General features: G+C 43.9%; 1 long non-coding RNA gene across 1 annotated transcript in view; it reads right to left on the reverse strand.

Moving 5' to 3' along the window:
• LOC307181203 overlaps positions 1-16798 on the reverse strand; it is a 30077-nt gene extending 13279 nt beyond the window's left edge. The window contains exons 1-2 of the long non-coding RNA XR_013826101.1: positions 16716-16798; positions 4077-4162 (exon numbers count right to left, since the gene is read on the reverse strand). This is a non-coding gene — a long non-coding RNA (uncharacterized lncRNA). The remainder of the gene's footprint in view (positions 1-4076; positions 4163-16715) is intronic.
• Positions 16799-17189: the final 391 nt, after the last annotated feature.

Genomic DNA, 17189 nt, shown 5'->3' on the forward strand with positions numbered 1-17189 from the left:
ACATTCCAGACGCTTTACTAACACTCTCCCGACTTGGAGAGTCAGCGCCTTTAACCTCCTGTTTGGCCCAGTTTGCAATTTCTGCGGAAGATGAACAGGAATAGCGAGAACCAATGAGAGACTAGCTGGAGGTGTCTGGACGGGCAAATTTAACTCTCATTTCCCACCAGGAAGAGGAAATAACCAAAGGCTCAGCGTGCCTTGCGGGAACCAGATTAGGGCCTGAAGCCATCCTGCGGTGTTGCGGCCTGCTCAAAAGAAAGCGAGTTGAAGAAAGGAGCTCAGGGGCACTGTAAATCACAAACCTGCAGAGTTATAAATGACAGCTATCGTCCAAAAATAGACTGAAGTAAGGCTGCCAAGAGGACTTGAAAGCGGGGCAGAATTGCAGGAAACCGATTTCAGGAGGTAGACTGGAATTGCATTGAAAGCATAGGAAAAGAGGCAGAACGTCCACAATGATGCACTTGGCCAAAAAGGGCGTATGCGTTTTTTCCTGAATATATTCAGGAAAAAACGCATACGCCCTTTTGGCCAACCAAGCAAGCTTGCAAAGGAAATCTGCACTACAATGAAGTCTCACTTCCCCCCGTTCAAAAGGGCCATCTGAAAAAAGTGTAAAATCCAGAAAGGCAGGACAGGCCACGGAGACCTGGGAGCCTTGTTATGCTGATGGGCGGGATGTAAATTGCCAACAGACACTCGGGAGAAGTGTATGGTGTTTCCTGAAACATCTAAAAAACAAAGCAACAGAGCCTTGGGCACTGCCACTTATGGTCCTATAGCTTAGGGAAATTAAAATCAAAATGACACAGCCACCCCAAAGTTTGGGACGCCTCTGTTTACAAGAACCTCGTTTACCGTACAAGTTCAATATCACAGAAAGTGAAAAATGGATAAAGAACTTGTGGTACTTACGTACAATGCAGTATCACTCAGCAATGAAATCTATGTCATCAGGCCCGTAGCAGCATAATGAGTGGATTCAGGTACGATGATTCTAACTGAAATAAGTCACACAGAAAAAGAAACATCATAAGATATCACTAATACACGGAATGTAAACTTGGCTACACAGGAACTGCATTCCAAAACAGAACAGGGTCTCAAATTTAGAAAACCAACTTATGCTTGCTTAAGGGGAAAGGTGAGTTGGGGTGCTGCATAAAACCAGAGATTGAAATGAGCACAGATAAAGTTCCTTAAGCCAAATACGGAATAGACAAGAGCTACTCCTTGCTCAACGAAATGGACTCAACACCGCATATTAAACGCCTAAGAATGTACCTGACTAGTAAGTATCTTAAAACCTATGGATTGCTATGTCTCCAAAAGAGAATCAAGCGTGTGTACAGGGGCATAAACGCAGCAGTGATAGGATTGGAGAGGTTCGGTGAGCAAATGAAGACCCTTTGAAGTCATATTGCATGGTACCCATTCCACGGGTCTCAACTCTCCAGGTTTAAGGTATTCTTCCTTCAGCTAAAACATGCATGTGGAACCCAGAGTATGATCAACCATGTGAACGGGAGACGTGTTCAATTATGTCTCAGTTTTCCTCCCCTGGTACTCAGGTGCAACATTCCAGACGCTTTACTAACACTCTCCCGACTTGGAGAGTCAGTCCCTTTAACCTCCTGTTTGGCCCAGTTTGCAATTCCTGCGGAATATGAACAGGAATAGCGAGAACCAATGAGAGACTAGCTGGAGGTGTCTGGACGGGCAAATTTAACTCTCATTTCCCACCAGGAAGAGGAAATAACCAAAGGCTCAGCGTGCCGTACCGGAACAGATTAGGGCCTGAAGCCATCCTGCGGTGTTGCGGCCAGCTCAAAAGAAACCGAGTTGAAGAAAGGAGCTCAGGGGCACTGTAATTCACAAACCTGCAGAGTTATAAATGACAGCTATCGTCCAAAAATAGACTGAAGTAAGGCTGCCAAGAGGACTTGAAAGTGGGGCAGAATTGCAGGAAACCGATTTCAGGAGGTAGACTGGAATTGCATTGAAAGCATAGGAAAAGAGGCAGAACGTCCACAATGATGCACTTGGCCAAAAAGGGCGTATGCGTTTTTTCCTGAATATATTCAGGAAAAAACGCATATGCCCTTTTTGGCCAACCAAGCAAGCTTGCAAAGGAAATCTGCACTACAATGAAGTCTCACTTCCCCCCGGTCAAAAGGGCCATCTGAAAAAAGTGTAAAATCCAGAAAGGCAGGACAGGCCATGGAGAACTGGGAGCCTTGTTATGCTGATGGGCGGGATGTAAATTGCCAACAACCACTCGGGAGAAGTGTATGGTGTTTCCTGAAACATCTAAAAAACAAAGCAACAGAACCTAGGGCACTTCCACTTATGGTCCTATAGCTTAGGGAAATTAAAATCAAAAAGACACAGCCACCCCAAAGTTTGGAACGGCTCTGTTGACAAGAACCTCGTTTACAGTACAAGTTCAACATCGCAGAAAGTGAAAAATGGATAAAGAAGTTGTGGTATTTACTTACAAAGCAATATCACTCAGCAATGAAATCTGTGTCATCAGGCCCTTAGCAGCACAATAAGTGGATTCAGGTATGATGATTCTAACTGAAATAAGTCACACAGAAAAAGAAACATCATGAGATATCAGTAATACACGGAATGTAAACTTGGCTACATAGGAACTGAATTACAGAACAGAACAGGGTCTCAAATTTAGAAAACCAACTTATGCTTGCTTAAGGGTAAAGGTGAGTTGGGGTGCTGCATAAAACCAGAGATTGAAATGAGCACAGATAAAGTTCCTTAAGTTAAATATGGAATAGACAAGAGCTACTCCTTGCTCAACGAAATGGACTCAACACCGCATATTAAACGCCTAAGAATGTACCTGACTAGTAAGTATCTTAAAACCTATGGATTGCTATGTCTCCGAAAGAGAATCAAGCATGTGTACAGGGGCATAAACGCAGCAGTGATAGGATTGGAGAGGTTCGGTGAGCAAATGAAGACCCTTTGAAATCATATTGCATGGTACCCATTACACGGGTCTCAACTCTCCAGGTTTAAGGTATTCTTCCTTCAGCTAAAACATGCATGTGGAACCCAAGTATGATCAACCATGTGATCGGGAGACGTGTTCAAATATGTCTCAGTTTTCCTCCCCTGGTACTCGGGTGCAACATTCCAGACGCTTTACTAACACTCTCCCCACTTGAAGAGTCAGCGCCTTTAACCTCCTGTTTGGCCCAGTTTGCAATTTCTGCGGAAGATGAACAGGAATAGCGAGAACCAATGAGAGGCTAGCTGGAGGTGTCTGGACGGGCAAATTTAACTCTCATTTCCCACCAGGAAGAGGAAATAACCAAAGGCTCAGCGTGCCGTACCGGAACCAGATTAGGGCCTGAAGCCATCCTGCGGTGTTGCGGCCAGCTCAAAAGAAACCGAGTTGAAGAAAGGAGCTCAGGGGCACTGTAATTCACAAACCTGCAGAGTTATAAATGACAGCTATCGTCCAAAAATAGACTGAAGTAAGGTTGCCAAGAGGACTTGAAAGCGGGGCAGAATTGCAGGAAACCGATTTCAGGAGGTAGACTGGAATTGCATTGAAAGCATAGGAAAAGAGGCAGAACGTCCACAATGATGCACTTGGCCGAAAAGGGCATATGCGTTTTTTCCTGAATATATTCAGGAAAAAACGCATACGCCCTTTTTGGCCAACCAAGCAAGCTTTCAAAGGAAATCTGCACTACAATGAAGTCTCACTTCCCCCTGGTCAAAAGGGCCATCTGAAAAAAGTGTAAAATCCAGAATGGCAGGACAGGCCATTGAGAACTGGGAGCATTGTTATGCTGATGGGCGGGATGTAAATTGCCAACAACCACTCGGGAGAAGTGTATGGTGTTTCCTGAAACATCTAAAAAACAAAGCAACAGAGCCTAGGGCACTGCCACTTATGGTCCTATAGCTTAGGGAAATTAAAATCAAAAAGACACAGACACCCCAAAGTTTGGGGCGCCTCCGTTTACAAGAACCTCGTTTACCGTACAAGTTCAATATCACAGAAAGTGAAAAATGGATAAAGAACTTGTGGTACTTACGTACAATGCAGTATCACTCAGCAATGAAATCTATGTCATCAGGCTCGTAGCAGCATAATGAGTGGATTCAGGTACGATGATTCTAACTGAAATAAGTCACACAGAAAAAGAAACATCATAAGATATCACTAATACACGGAATGTAAACTTGGCTACACAGGAACTGCATTCCAAAACAGAACAGGGTCTCAAATTTAGGAAAACAACTTATGCTTGCTTAAGGGGAAAGGTGAGTTGTGGTGCTGCATAAAACCAGAGATTGAAATGAGCACAGATAAAGTTCCTTAAGCCAAATATGGAATAGACAAGAGCTACTCCTTGCTCAACGAAATGGACTCAACACCCCATATTAAACGCCTAAGAATGTACCTGACTAGTAAGTATCTTAAAACCTATGGATTGCTATGTCTCCAAAAGAGAATCAAGCGTGTGTACAGGGGCATAAACGCAGCAGTGATAGGATTGGAGAGGTTCGGTGAGCAAATGAAGACCCTTTGAAGTCATATTGCATGGTACCCATTCCACGGGTCTCAACTCTCCAGGTTTAAGGTATTCTTCCTTCAGCTAAAACATGCATGTGGAACCCAGAGTATGATCAACCATGTGAACGGGAGACGTGTTCAATTATGTCTCAGTTTTCCTCCCCTGGTACTCGGGTGCAACATTCCAGATGCTTTACTAACACTCTCCCGACTTGGAGAGTCAGTCCCTTTAACCTCCTGTTTGGCCCAGTTTGCAATTTCTGCGGAGGATGAACAGGAATAGCGAGAACCAATGAGAGACTAGCTGGAGGTGTCTGGACGGGCAAATTTAACTCTCATTTCCCAACAGGAAGAGGAAATAACCAAAGGCTCAGCGTGCCGTACCGGAACCAGATTAGGGCCTGAAGCCATCCTGCGGTGTTGCGGCCAGCTCAAAAGAAAGCGAGTTGAAGAAAGGAGCTCAGGGGCACTGTAATTCACAAACCTGCAGAGTTATAAATGACAGCTATCGTCCAAAAATAGACTGAAGTAAAGCTGCCAAGAGGACTTGAAAGCGGGGCAGAATTGCACGAAACCGATTTCAGGAGGTAGACTGGAATTGCATTGAAAGCATAGGAAAAGAGGCAGAACGTCCACAATGATGCACTTGGCCAAAAAGGGCGTATGCGTTTTTTCCTGAATATATTCAGGAAAAAACGCATACGCCCTTTTTGGCCAACCAAGCAAGCTTGCAAAGGAAATCTGCACTACAATGAAGTCTCACTTCCCCCCGGTCAAAAGGGCCATCTGAAAAAAGTGTAAAATCCAGAAAGGCAGGACAGGCCATGGAGAAGTGGGAGCCTTGTTATGCTGATGTGCGGGATGTAAATTGCCAACAGACACTCGGGAGAAGTGTATGGTGTTTCCTGAAACATCTAAAAAACAAAGCAACAGAGGCTAGGGCACTTCCACTTATGGTCCTATAGCTTAGGGAAATTAAAATCAAAAAGACACAGCCACCCCAAAGTTTGGGACGCCTCTGTTTACAAGAACCTCGTTTACAGTACAAGTTCAACATCGCAGAAAGTGAAAAATGGATAAAGAAGTTGTGGTATTTACTTACAAAGCAATATCACTCAGCAATGAAATCTATGTCATCAGGCCCTTAGCATCACAATGAGTGGATTCAGGTATGATGATTCTAACTGAAATAAGTCACACAGAAAAAGAAACATCATAAGATATCAGTAATACACGGAATGTAAACTTGGCTACACAGGAACTGAATTACAGAACAGAACAGGGTCTCAAATTTAGAAAACTAACTTATGCTTGCTTAAGGGTAAAGGTGAGTTGGGGTGCTGCATAAAACCAGAGATTGAAATGAGCACAGATAAAGTTCCTTAAGTCAAATATGGAATAGACAAGAGCTACTCCTTGCTCAACGAAATGGACTCAACACCGCATATTAAACGCCTAAGAATGTACCTGACTAGTAAGTATCTTAAAACCTATGGATTGCTATGTCTCCGAAAGAGAATCAAGCATGTGTACAGGGGAATAAACGCAGCAGTGATAGGATTGGAGAGGTTCGGTGAGCAAATGAAGACCCTTTGAAGTCATATTGCCTGGTACCCATTACACGGGTCTCAACTCTCCAGGTTTAAGGTATTCTTCCTTCATCTAAAACATGCATGTGGAACCCAAGTATGATCAACCATGTGAACGGGAGATGTGTTCAAATATGTCTCAGTTTTCCTCCCCTGGTACTCGGGTGCAACATTCCAGACGCTTTACTAACACTCTCCCCACTTGGAGAGTCAGTCCCTTTAACCTCCTGTTTGGCCCAGTTTGCAATTTCTGCGGAAGATGAACAGGAATAGCGAGAACCAATGAGAGGCTAGCTGGAGGTGTCTGGACGGGCAAATTTAACTCTCATTTCCCACCAGGAAGAGGAAATAACCAAAGGCTCAGCGCGCCGTACCGGAACCAGATTAGGGCCTGAAGCCATCCTGCGGTGTTGCGGCCAGCTCAAAAGAAAGCGAGTTGAAGAAAGGAGCTCAGGGGCACTGTAATTGACAAACCTGCAGAGTTATAAATGACAGCTATCGTCCAAAAATAGACTGAAGTAAGGCTGCCAAGAGGACTTGAAAGCGGGGCAGAATTGCAGGAAACCGATTTCAGGAGGTAGACTGGAATTGCATTGAAAGCATAGGAAAAGAGGCAGAACGTCCACAATGATGCACTTGGCCAAAAAGGGCGTATGCGTTTTTTCCTGAATATATTCAGGAAAAAACGCATACGCCCTTTTTGGCCAACCAAGCAAGCTTGCAAAGGAAATCTGCACTACAATGAAGTATCACTTCCCCCCGGTCAAAAGGGCCATCTGAAAAAAGTGTAAAATCCAGAAAGGCAGGGCAGGCCATGGAGAACTGGGAGCCTTGTTATGCTGATGGGCGGGATGTAAATTGCCAACAACCACTCGGGAGAAGTGTATGGTGTTTCCTGAAACATCTAAAAAACAAAGCAACAGAACCTAGGGCACTTCCACTTATGGTCCTATAGCTTAGGGAAATTAAAATCAAAAAGACACAGCCACCCCAAAGTTTGGAATGGCTCTGTTTACAAGAACCTCGTTTACAGTACAAGTTCAACATCACAGAAAGTGAAAAATGGATAAAGAAGTTGTGGTATTTACTTACAAAGCAATATCACTCAGCAATGAAATCTGTGTCATCAGGCCCTTAGCAGCACAATGAGTGGATTCAGGTATGATGATTCTAACTGAAGTAAGTCACACAGAAAAAGAAACATCATAAGATATCAGTAATACACGGAATGTAAACTTGGCTACACAGGAACTGAATTACAGAACAGAACAGGGTCTCAAATTTAGAAAACCAACTTATGCTTGCTTAAGGGTAAAGGTGAGTTGGGGTGCTGCATAAAACCAGAGATTGAAATGAGCACAGATAAAGTTCCTTAAGTCAAATATGGAATAGACAAGAGCTACTCCTTGCTCAACGAAATGGACTCAACACCGCATATTAAACGCCTAAGAATGTACCTGACTAGTAAGTATCTTAAAACCTATGGATTGCTATGTCTCTGAAAGAGAATCAAGCATGTGTACAGGGGCATAAACGCAGCAGTGATAGGATTGGAGAGGTTCGGTGAGCAAATGAAGACCCTTTGAAGTCATATTGCATGGTACCCATTACACGGGTCTTAACTCTCCAGGTTTAAGGTATTCTTCCTTCAGCTAAAACATGCATGTGGAACCCAAGTATGATCAACCATGTGAACGGCAGACGTGTTCAAATATGTCTCAGTTTTCCTCCCCTGGTACTCGGGTGCAACATTCCAGACGCTTTACTAACACTCTCCCCACTTGGAGAGTCAGCGCCTTTAACCTCCTGTTTGGCCCAGTTTGCAATTTCTGCGGAAGATGAACAGGAATAGCGAGAACCAATGAGAGGCTAGCTGGAGGTGTCTGGACGGGCAAATTTAACTCTCATTTCCCACCAGGAAGAGGAAATAACCAAAGGCTCAGCGTGCCGTACCGGAACCAGATTAGGGCCTGAAGCCATCCTGCGGTGTTGCGGCCAGCTCAAAAGAAAGCGAGTTGAAGAAAGGAGCTCAGGGGCACTGTAATTCACAAACCTGCAGAGTTATAAATGACAGCTATCGTCCAAAAATATACTGAAGTAAGGCTGCCAAGAGGACTTGAAAGCGGGGCAGAATTGCAGGAAACCGATTTCAGGAGGTAGACTGGAATTGCATTGAAAGCATAGGAAAAGAGGCAGAACGTCCACAATGATGCACTTGGCCAAAAAGGGCGTATGCGTTTTTTCCTGAATATATTCAGGAAAAAACGCATACGCCCTTTTTGGCCAACCAAGCAAGCTTGCAAAGGAAATCTGCACTACAATGAAGTCTCACTTCCCCCCGGTCAAAAGGGCCATCTGAAAAAAGTGTAAAATCCAGAAAGGCAGGACAGGCCATGGAGAACTGGGAGCCTTGTTATGCTGATGGGCGGGATGTAAATTGCCAACAACCACTCGGGAGAAGTGTATGGTGTTTCCTGAAACATCTAAAAAACAAAGCAACAGAACCTAGGGCACTTCCACTTATGGTCCTATAGCTTAGGGAAATTAAAATCAAAAAGACACAGCCACCCCAAAGTTTGGAATGGCTCTGTTTACAAGAACCTCGTTTACAGTACAAGTTCAACATCGCAGAAAGTGAAAAATGGATAAAGAAGTTGTGGTATTTACTTACAAAGCAATATCACTCAGCAATGAAATCTGTGTCATCAGGCCCTTAGCAGCACAATGAGTGGATTCAGGTATGATGATTCTAACTGAAGTAAGTCACACAGAAAAAGAAACATCATAAGATATCAGTAATACACGGAATGTAAACTTGGCTACACAGGAACTGAATTACAGAACAGAACAGGGTCTCAAATTTAGAAAACCAACTTATGCTTGCTTAAGGGTAAAGGTGAGTTGGGGTGCTGCATAAAACCAGAGATTGAAATGAGCACAGATAAAGTTCCTTAAGCCAAATATGGAATAGACAAGAGCTACTCCTTGCTCAACGAAATGGACTCAACACCGCATATTAAACGCCTAAGAATGTACCTGACTAGTAAGTATCTTAAAACCTATGGATTGCTATGTCTCTGAAAGAGAATCAAGCATGTGTACAGGGGCATAAACGCAGCAGTGATAGGATTGGAGAGGTTCGGTGAGCAAATGAAGACCCTTTGAAGTCATATTGCATGGTACCCATTACACGGGTCTTAACTCTCCAGGTTTAAGGTATTCTTCCTTCAGCTAAAACATGCATGTGGAACCCAAGTATGATCAACCATATGAACGGGAGACGTGTTCAAATATGTCTCAGTTTTCCTCCCCTGGTACTCGGGTGCAACATTCCAGACGCTTTACTAACACTCTCCCCACTTGGAGAGTCAGCGCCTTTAACCTCCTGTTTGGCCCAGTTTGCAATTTCTGCGGAAGATGAACAGGAATAGCGAGAACCAATGAGAGGCTAGCTGGAGGTGTCTGGACGGGCAAATTTAACTCTCATTTCCCACCAGGAAGAGGAAATAACCAAAGGCTCAGCGTGCCGTACCGGAACCAGATTAGGGCCTGAAGCCATCCTGCGGTGTTGCGGCCAGCTCAAAAGAAAGCGAGTTGAAGAAAGGAGCTCAGGGGCACTGTAATTCACAAACCTGCAGAGTTATAAATGACAGCTATCGTCCAAAAATATACTGAAGTAAGGCTGCCAAGAGGACTTGAAAGCGGGGCAGAATTGCAGGAAACCGATTTCAGGAGGTAGACTGGAATTGCATTGAAAGCATAGGAAAAGAGGCAGAACGTCCACAATGATGCACTTGGCCAAAAAGGGCGTATGCGTTTTTTCCTGAATATATTCAGGAAAAAACGCATATGCCCTTTTTGGCCAACCAAGCAAGCTTGCAAAGGAAATCTGCACTACAATGAAGTCTCACTTCCCCCCGGTCAAAAGGGCCATCTGAAAAAAGTGTAAAATCCAGAAAGGCAGGACAGGCCATGGAGAACTGGGAGCCTTGTTATGCTGATGGGCGGGATGTAAATTGCCAACAACCACTCGGGAGAAGTGTATGGTGTTTCCTGAAACATCTAAAAAACAAAGCAACAGAACCTAGGGCACTTCCACTTATGGTCCTATAGCTTAGGGAAATTAAAATCAAAAAGACACAGCCACCCCAAAGTTTGGGACGCCTCTGTTTACAAGAACCTCGTTTACAGTACAAGTTCAACATCACAGAAAGTGGAAAATGGATAAAGAACTTGTGGTATTTACTTACAAAGCAATATCACTCAGCAATGAAATCTGTGTCATCAGGCCCTTAGCAGCACAATGAGTGGATTCAGGTATGATGATTCTAACTGAAGTAAGTCACACAGAAAAAGAAACATCATAAGATATCAGTAATACACGGAATGTAAACTTGGCTACACAGGAACTGAATTACAGAACAGAACAGGGTCTCAAATTTAGAAAACCAACTTATGCTTGCTTAAGGGTAAAGGTGAGTTGGGGTGCTGCATAAAACCAGAGATTGAAATGAGCACAGATAAAGTTCCTTAAGCCAAATATGGAATAGACAAGAGCTACTCCTTGCTCAACGAAATGGACTCAACACCCCATATTAAACGCCTAAGAATGTACCTGACTAGTAAGTATCTTAAAACCTATGGATTGCTATGTCTCCGAAAGAGAATCAAGCATGTGTACAGGGGCATAAACGCAGCAGTGATAGGATTGGAGAGGTTCGGTGAGCAAATGAAGACCCTTTGAAATCATATTGCATGGTACCCATTCCACGTGTTTCAACTACCCAGGTTTAAGGTATTCTTCCTTCAGCTAAAACATGCATGTGGAACCCAAGTATGATCAACCATGTGAACGGGAGACGTGTTCAAATATGTCTCAGTTTTCCTCCCCTGGTAGTCGGGTGCAACATTCCAGACGCTTTACTAACACTCTCCCCACTTGGAGAGTCAGCGCCTTTAACCTCCTGTTTGGCCCAGTTTGCAATTTCTGCGGAAGATGAACAGGAATAGCGAGAACCAATGAGAGGCTAGCTGGAGGTGTCTGGACGGGCAAATTTAACTCTCATTTCCCACCAGGAAGAGGAAATAACCAAAGGCTCAGCGTGCCGTACCGGAACCAGATTAGGGCCTGAAGCCATCCTGCGGTGTTGCGGCCAGCTCAAAAGAAAGCGAGTTGAAGAAAGGAGCTCAGGGGCACTGTAATTCACAAACCTGCAGAGTTATAAATGACAGCTATCGTCCAAAAATATACTGAAGTAAGGCTGCCAAGAGGACTTGAAAGCGGGGCAGAATTGCAGGAAACCGATTTCAGGAGGTAGACTGGAATTGCATTGAAAGCATAGGAAAAGAGGCAGAACGTCCACAATGATGCACTTGGCCAAAAAGGGCGTATGCGTTTTTTCCTGAATATATTCAGGAAAAAACGCATACGCCCTTTTTGGCCAACCAAGCAAGCTTGCAAAGGAAATCTGCACTACAATGAAGTCTCACTTCCCCCCGGTCAAAAGGGCCATCTGAAAAAAGTGTAAAATCCAGAAAGGCAGGACAGGCCATGGAGAACTGGGAGCCTTGTTATGCTGATGGGCGGGATGTAAATTGCCAACAACCACTCGGGAGAAGTGTATGGTGTTTCCTGAAACATCTAAAAAACAAAGCAACAGAACCTAGGGCACTTCCACTTATGGTCCTATAGCTTAGGGAAATTAAAATCAAAAAGACACAGCCACCCCAAAGTTTGGGACGCCTCTGTTTACAAGAACCTCGTTTACAGTACAAGTTCAACATCACAGAAAGTGAAAAATGGATAAAGAACTTGTGGTACTTACGTACAATGCAGTATCACTCAGCAATGAAATCTATGTCATCAGGCCCGTAGCAGCATAATGAGTGGATTCAGGTACGATGATTCTAACTGAAATAAGTCACACAGAAAAAGAAACATCATAAGATATCACTAATACACGGAATGTAAACTTGGCTACACAGGAACTGCATTCCAAAACAGAACAGGGTCTCAAATTTAGAAAACCAACTTATGCTTGCTTAAGGGTAAAGGTGAGTTGGGGTGCTGCATAAAACCAGAGATTGAAATGAGCACAGATAAAGTTCCTTAAGCCAAATATGGAATAGACAAGAGCTACTCCTTGCTCAACGAAATGGACTCAACACCCCATATTAAACGCCTAAGAATGTACCTGACTAGTAAGTATCTTAAAACCTATGGATTGCTATGTCTCCGAAAGAGAATCAAGCATGTGTACAGGGGCATAAACGCAGCAGTGATAGGATTGGAGAGGTTCGGTGAGCAAATGAAGACCCTTTGAAATCATATTGCATGGTACCCATTCCACGTGTTTCAACTACCCAGGTTTAAGGTATTCTTCCTTCAGCTAAAACATGCATGTGGAACCTAGAGTATGATCAACCATGTGATCGGGAGACGTGTTCAAATATGTCTCAGTTTTCCTCCCCTGGTACTCGGGTGCAACATTCCAGATGCTTTACTAACACTCTCCCGACTTGGAGAGTCAGCGCCTTTAACCTCCTGTTTGGCCCAGTTTGCAATTTCTGCGGAAGATGAACAGGAATAGCGAGAACCAATGAGAGGCTAGCTGGAGGTGTCTGGACGGGCAAATTTAACTCTCATTTCCCACCAGGAAGAGGAATTAACCAAAGGCTCAGCATGCCGGGCCGGAACCAGATTAGGGCCTGAAGCCATCCTGCGGTGTTGCGGCCAGCTCAAAAGAAAGCGGGTTGAAGAAAGGAGCTCAGGGGCACTGTAATTCACAAACCTGCAGAGTTATAAATGACAGCTATCGTCCAAAAATAGACTGAAGTAAGGCTGCCAAGAGGACTTGAAAGCGGGGCAGAATTGCAGGAAACTGATTTCAGGAAGTAGACTGGAATTGCATTGAAAGCATAGGAAAAGAGGCAGAACGTCCACAATGATGCACTTGGCCAAAAAGGGCGTATGCGTTTTTTCCTGAATATATTCAGGAAAAAACGCATACGCCCTTTTTGGCCAACCAAGCAAGCTTGCAAAGGAAATCTGCACTACAATGAAGTCTCACTTCCCCCCGGTCAAAAGGGCCATCTGAAAAAAGTGTAAAATCCAGAAAGGCAGGACAGGCCATGGAGAACTGGGAGCCTTGTTATGCTGATGGGCGGGATGTAAATTGCCAACAACCACTCGGGAGAAGTGTATGGTGTTTCCTGAAACATCTAAAAAACAAAGCAACAGAGCCTAGGGCACTGCCACTTATGGTCCTATAGCTTAGGGAAATTAAAATCAAAAAGACACAGCCACCCCAAAGTTTGGGGCGCCTCTGTTTACAAGAACCTCGTTTACAGTACAAGTTCAACATCGCAGAAAGTGAAAAATGGATAAAGAAGATGTGGTATTTACTTACAAAGCAATATCACTCAGCAATGAAATCTATGTCATCAGGCCCTTAGCATCACAATGAGTGGATTCAGGTATGATGATTCTAACTGAAATAAGTCACACAGAAAAAGAAACATCATAAGATATCAGTAATACACGGAATGTAAACTTGGCTACACAGGAACTGAATTACAGAACAGAACAGGGTCTCAAATTTAGAAAACCAACTTATGCTTGCTTAAGGGTAAAGGTGAGTTGGGGTGCTGCATAAAACCAGAGATTGAAATGAGCACAGATAAAGTTCCTTAAGTCAAATATGGAATAGACAAGAGCTACTCCTTGCTCAATGAAATGGACTCAACACCGCATATTAAACGCCTAAGAATGTACCTGACTAGTAAGTATCGTAAAACCTATGGATTGCTATGTCTCCAAAAGAGAATCAAGCATGTGTACACGGGCATAAACGCAGCAGTGATAGGATTGGAGAGGTTCGGTGAGCAAATGAAGACCCTTTGAAGTCATATTTCATGGTACCCATGACACGGGTCTCAACTCTCCAGGTTTAAGGTATTCTTCCTTCAGCTAAAACATGCATGTGGAACCCAAGTATGATCAACCATGTGAACGGGAGACGTGTTCAAATATGTCTCAGTTTTCCTCCCCTGGTACTCGGGTGCAACATTCCAGACGCTTTACTAACACTCTCCCCACTTGGAGAGTCAGCGCCTTTAACCTCCTGTTTGGCCCAGTTTGCAATTTCTGCGGAAGATGAACAGGAATAGCGAGAACCAATGAGAGACTAGCTGGAGGTGTCTGGGCGGGCAAATTTAACTCTCATTTCCCACCAGGAAGAGGAATTAACCAAAGGCTCAGCATGCCGGGCCGGAACCAGATTAGGGCCTGAAGCCATCCTGCGGTGTTGCGGCCAGCTCAAAAGAAAGCGAGTTGAAGAAAGGAGCTCAGGGGCACTGTAAATCACAAACCTGCAGAGTTATAAATGACAGCTATCGTCCAAAAATAGACTGAAGTAAGGCTGCCAAGAGGACTTGAAAACGGGGCAGAATTGCAGGAAACCGATTTCAGGAGGTAGACTGGAATTGCATTGAAAGCATAGGAAAAGAGGCAGAACGTCCACAATGATGCACTTGGCCAAAAAGGGCGTATGCGTTTTTTCCTGAATATATTCAGGAAAAAACGCATACGCCCTTTTTGGCCAACCAAGTAAGCTTGCAAAGGAAATCTGCACTACAATGAAGTCTCACTTCCCCCCGGTCAAAAGGGCCTTCTGAAAAAAGTGTAAAATCCAGAAAGGCAGGACAGGCCATGGAGAACTGGGAGCCTTGTTATGCTGATGGGCGGGATGTAAATTGCCAACAACCACTGGGGAGAAGTGTATGGTGTTTCCTGAAACATCTAAAAAACAAAGCAACAGAACCTAGGGCACTTCCACTTATGGTCCTATAGCTTAGGGAAATTAAAATCAAAAAGACACAGCCACCCCAATGTTTGGAATGGCTCTGTTTACAAGAACCTCGTTTACAGTACAAGTTCAACATCGCAGAAAGTGAAAAATGGATAAAGAAGTTGTGGTATTTACTTACAAAGCAATATCACTCAGCAATGAAATCTGTGTCATCAGGCCCTTAGCAGCACAATGAGTGGATTCAGGTATGATGATTCTAACTGAAGTAAGTCACACAGAAAAAGAAACATCATAAGATATCAGTAATACACGGAATGGAAACTTGGCTACACAGGAACTGAATTACAGAACAGAACAGGGTCTCAAATTTAGAAAACCAACTTATGCTTGCTTAAGGGTAAAGGTGAGTTGGGGTGCTGCATAAAACCAGAGATTGAAATGAGCACAGATAAAGTTCCTTAAGTCAAATATGGAATAGACAAGAGCTACTCCTTGCTCAACGAAATGGACTCAACACCGCATATTAAACGCCTAAGAATGTACCTGACTAGTAAGTATCTTAAAACCTATGGATTGCTATGTCTCCGAAAGAGAATCAAGCATGTGTACAGGGGCATAAACGCAGCAGTGATAGGATTGGAGAGGTTCGGTGAGCAAATGAAGACCCTTTGAAGTCATATTGCATGGTACCCATTCCACGGGTTTCAACTACCCAGGTTTAAGGTATTCTTCCTTCAGCTAAAACATGCATGTGGAACCTAGAGTATGATCAACCATGTGATCGGGAGACGTGTTCAAATATGTCTCAGTTTTCCTCCCCTGGTACTCGGGTGCAACATTCCAGACGCTTTACTAACACTCTCCCCACTTGGAGAGTCAGTCCCTTTAACCTCCTGTTTGGCCCAGTTTGCAATTTCTGCGGAAGATGAACAGGAATAGCGAGAACCAATGAGAGGCTAGCTGGAGGTGTCTGGACGGGCAAATTTAACTCTCATTTCCCACCAGGAAGAGGAATTAACCAAAGGCTCAGCGTGCCGTGCCGGAACCAGATTAGGGCCTGAAGCCATCCTGCGGTGTTGCGGCCAGCTCAAAAGAAAGCGAGTTGAAGAAAGGAGCTCAGGGGCACTGTAATTCACAAACCTGCAGAGTTATAAATGACAGCTATCGTCCAAAAATAGACTGAAGTAAGGCTGCCAAGAGGACTTGAAAGCGGGGCAGAATTGCAGGAAACCGATTTCAGGAGGTAGACTGGAATTGCATTGAAAGTATAGGAAAAGAGGCAGAACGTCCACAATGATGCACTTGGCCAAAAAGGGCGTATGCGTTTTTTCCTGAATATATTCAGGAAAAAACACATACGCCCTTTTTGACCAACCAAGCAAGCTTGCAAAGGAAATCTGCACTACAATGAAGTCTCACTTCCCCCCGGTCAAAAGGGCCATCTGAAAAAAGTGTAAAATCCAGAAAGGCAGGACAGGCCATGGAGAACTGGGAGCCTTGTTATGCTGATGGGCGGGATGTAAATTGCCAACAGACACTCGGGAGAAGTGTATGGTGTTTCCTGAAACATCTAAAAAACAAAGCAACAGAGCCTAGGGCACTGCCACTTATGGTCCTATAGCTTAGGGAAATTAAAATCAAAAAGACACAGCCACCCCAAAGTTTGGGACGCCTCTGTTTACAAGAACCTCGTTTACAGTACAAGTTCAACATCGCAGAAAGTGAAAAATGGATAAAGAAGTTGTGGTATTTACTTACAAAGCAATATCACTCAGCAATGAAATCTATGTCATCAGGCCCTTAGCATCACAATGAGTGGATTCAGGTATGATGATTCTAAATGAAATAAGTCACACAGAAAAAGAAACATCATAAGATATCAGTAATACACGGAATGTAAACTTGGCTACACAGGAACTGAATTACAGAACAGAACAGGGTCTCAAATTTAGAAAACCAACTTATGCTTGCTTAAGGGTAAAGGTGAGTTGGGGTGCTGCATAAAACCAGAGATTGAAATGAGCACAGATAAAGTTCCTTAAGCCAAATATGGAATAGACAAGAGCTACTCCTTGCTCAACGAAATGGACTCAACACCCCATATTAAACGCCTAAGAATGTACCTGACTAGTAAGTATCTTAAAACCTATGGATTGCTATGTCTCCGAAAGAGAATCAAGCATGTGTACAGGGGAATAAATGCAGCAGTGACAGGATTGGAGAGGTTCGGTG

The sequence above is a fragment of the Stenella coeruleoalba genome (assembly GCF_951394435.1).
Source record: "Stenella coeruleoalba genome assembly, contig: scaffold_145, whole genome shotgun sequence".
Classification (NCBI taxonomy): domain Eukaryota; kingdom Metazoa; phylum Chordata; class Mammalia; order Artiodactyla; family Delphinidae; genus Stenella; species Stenella coeruleoalba.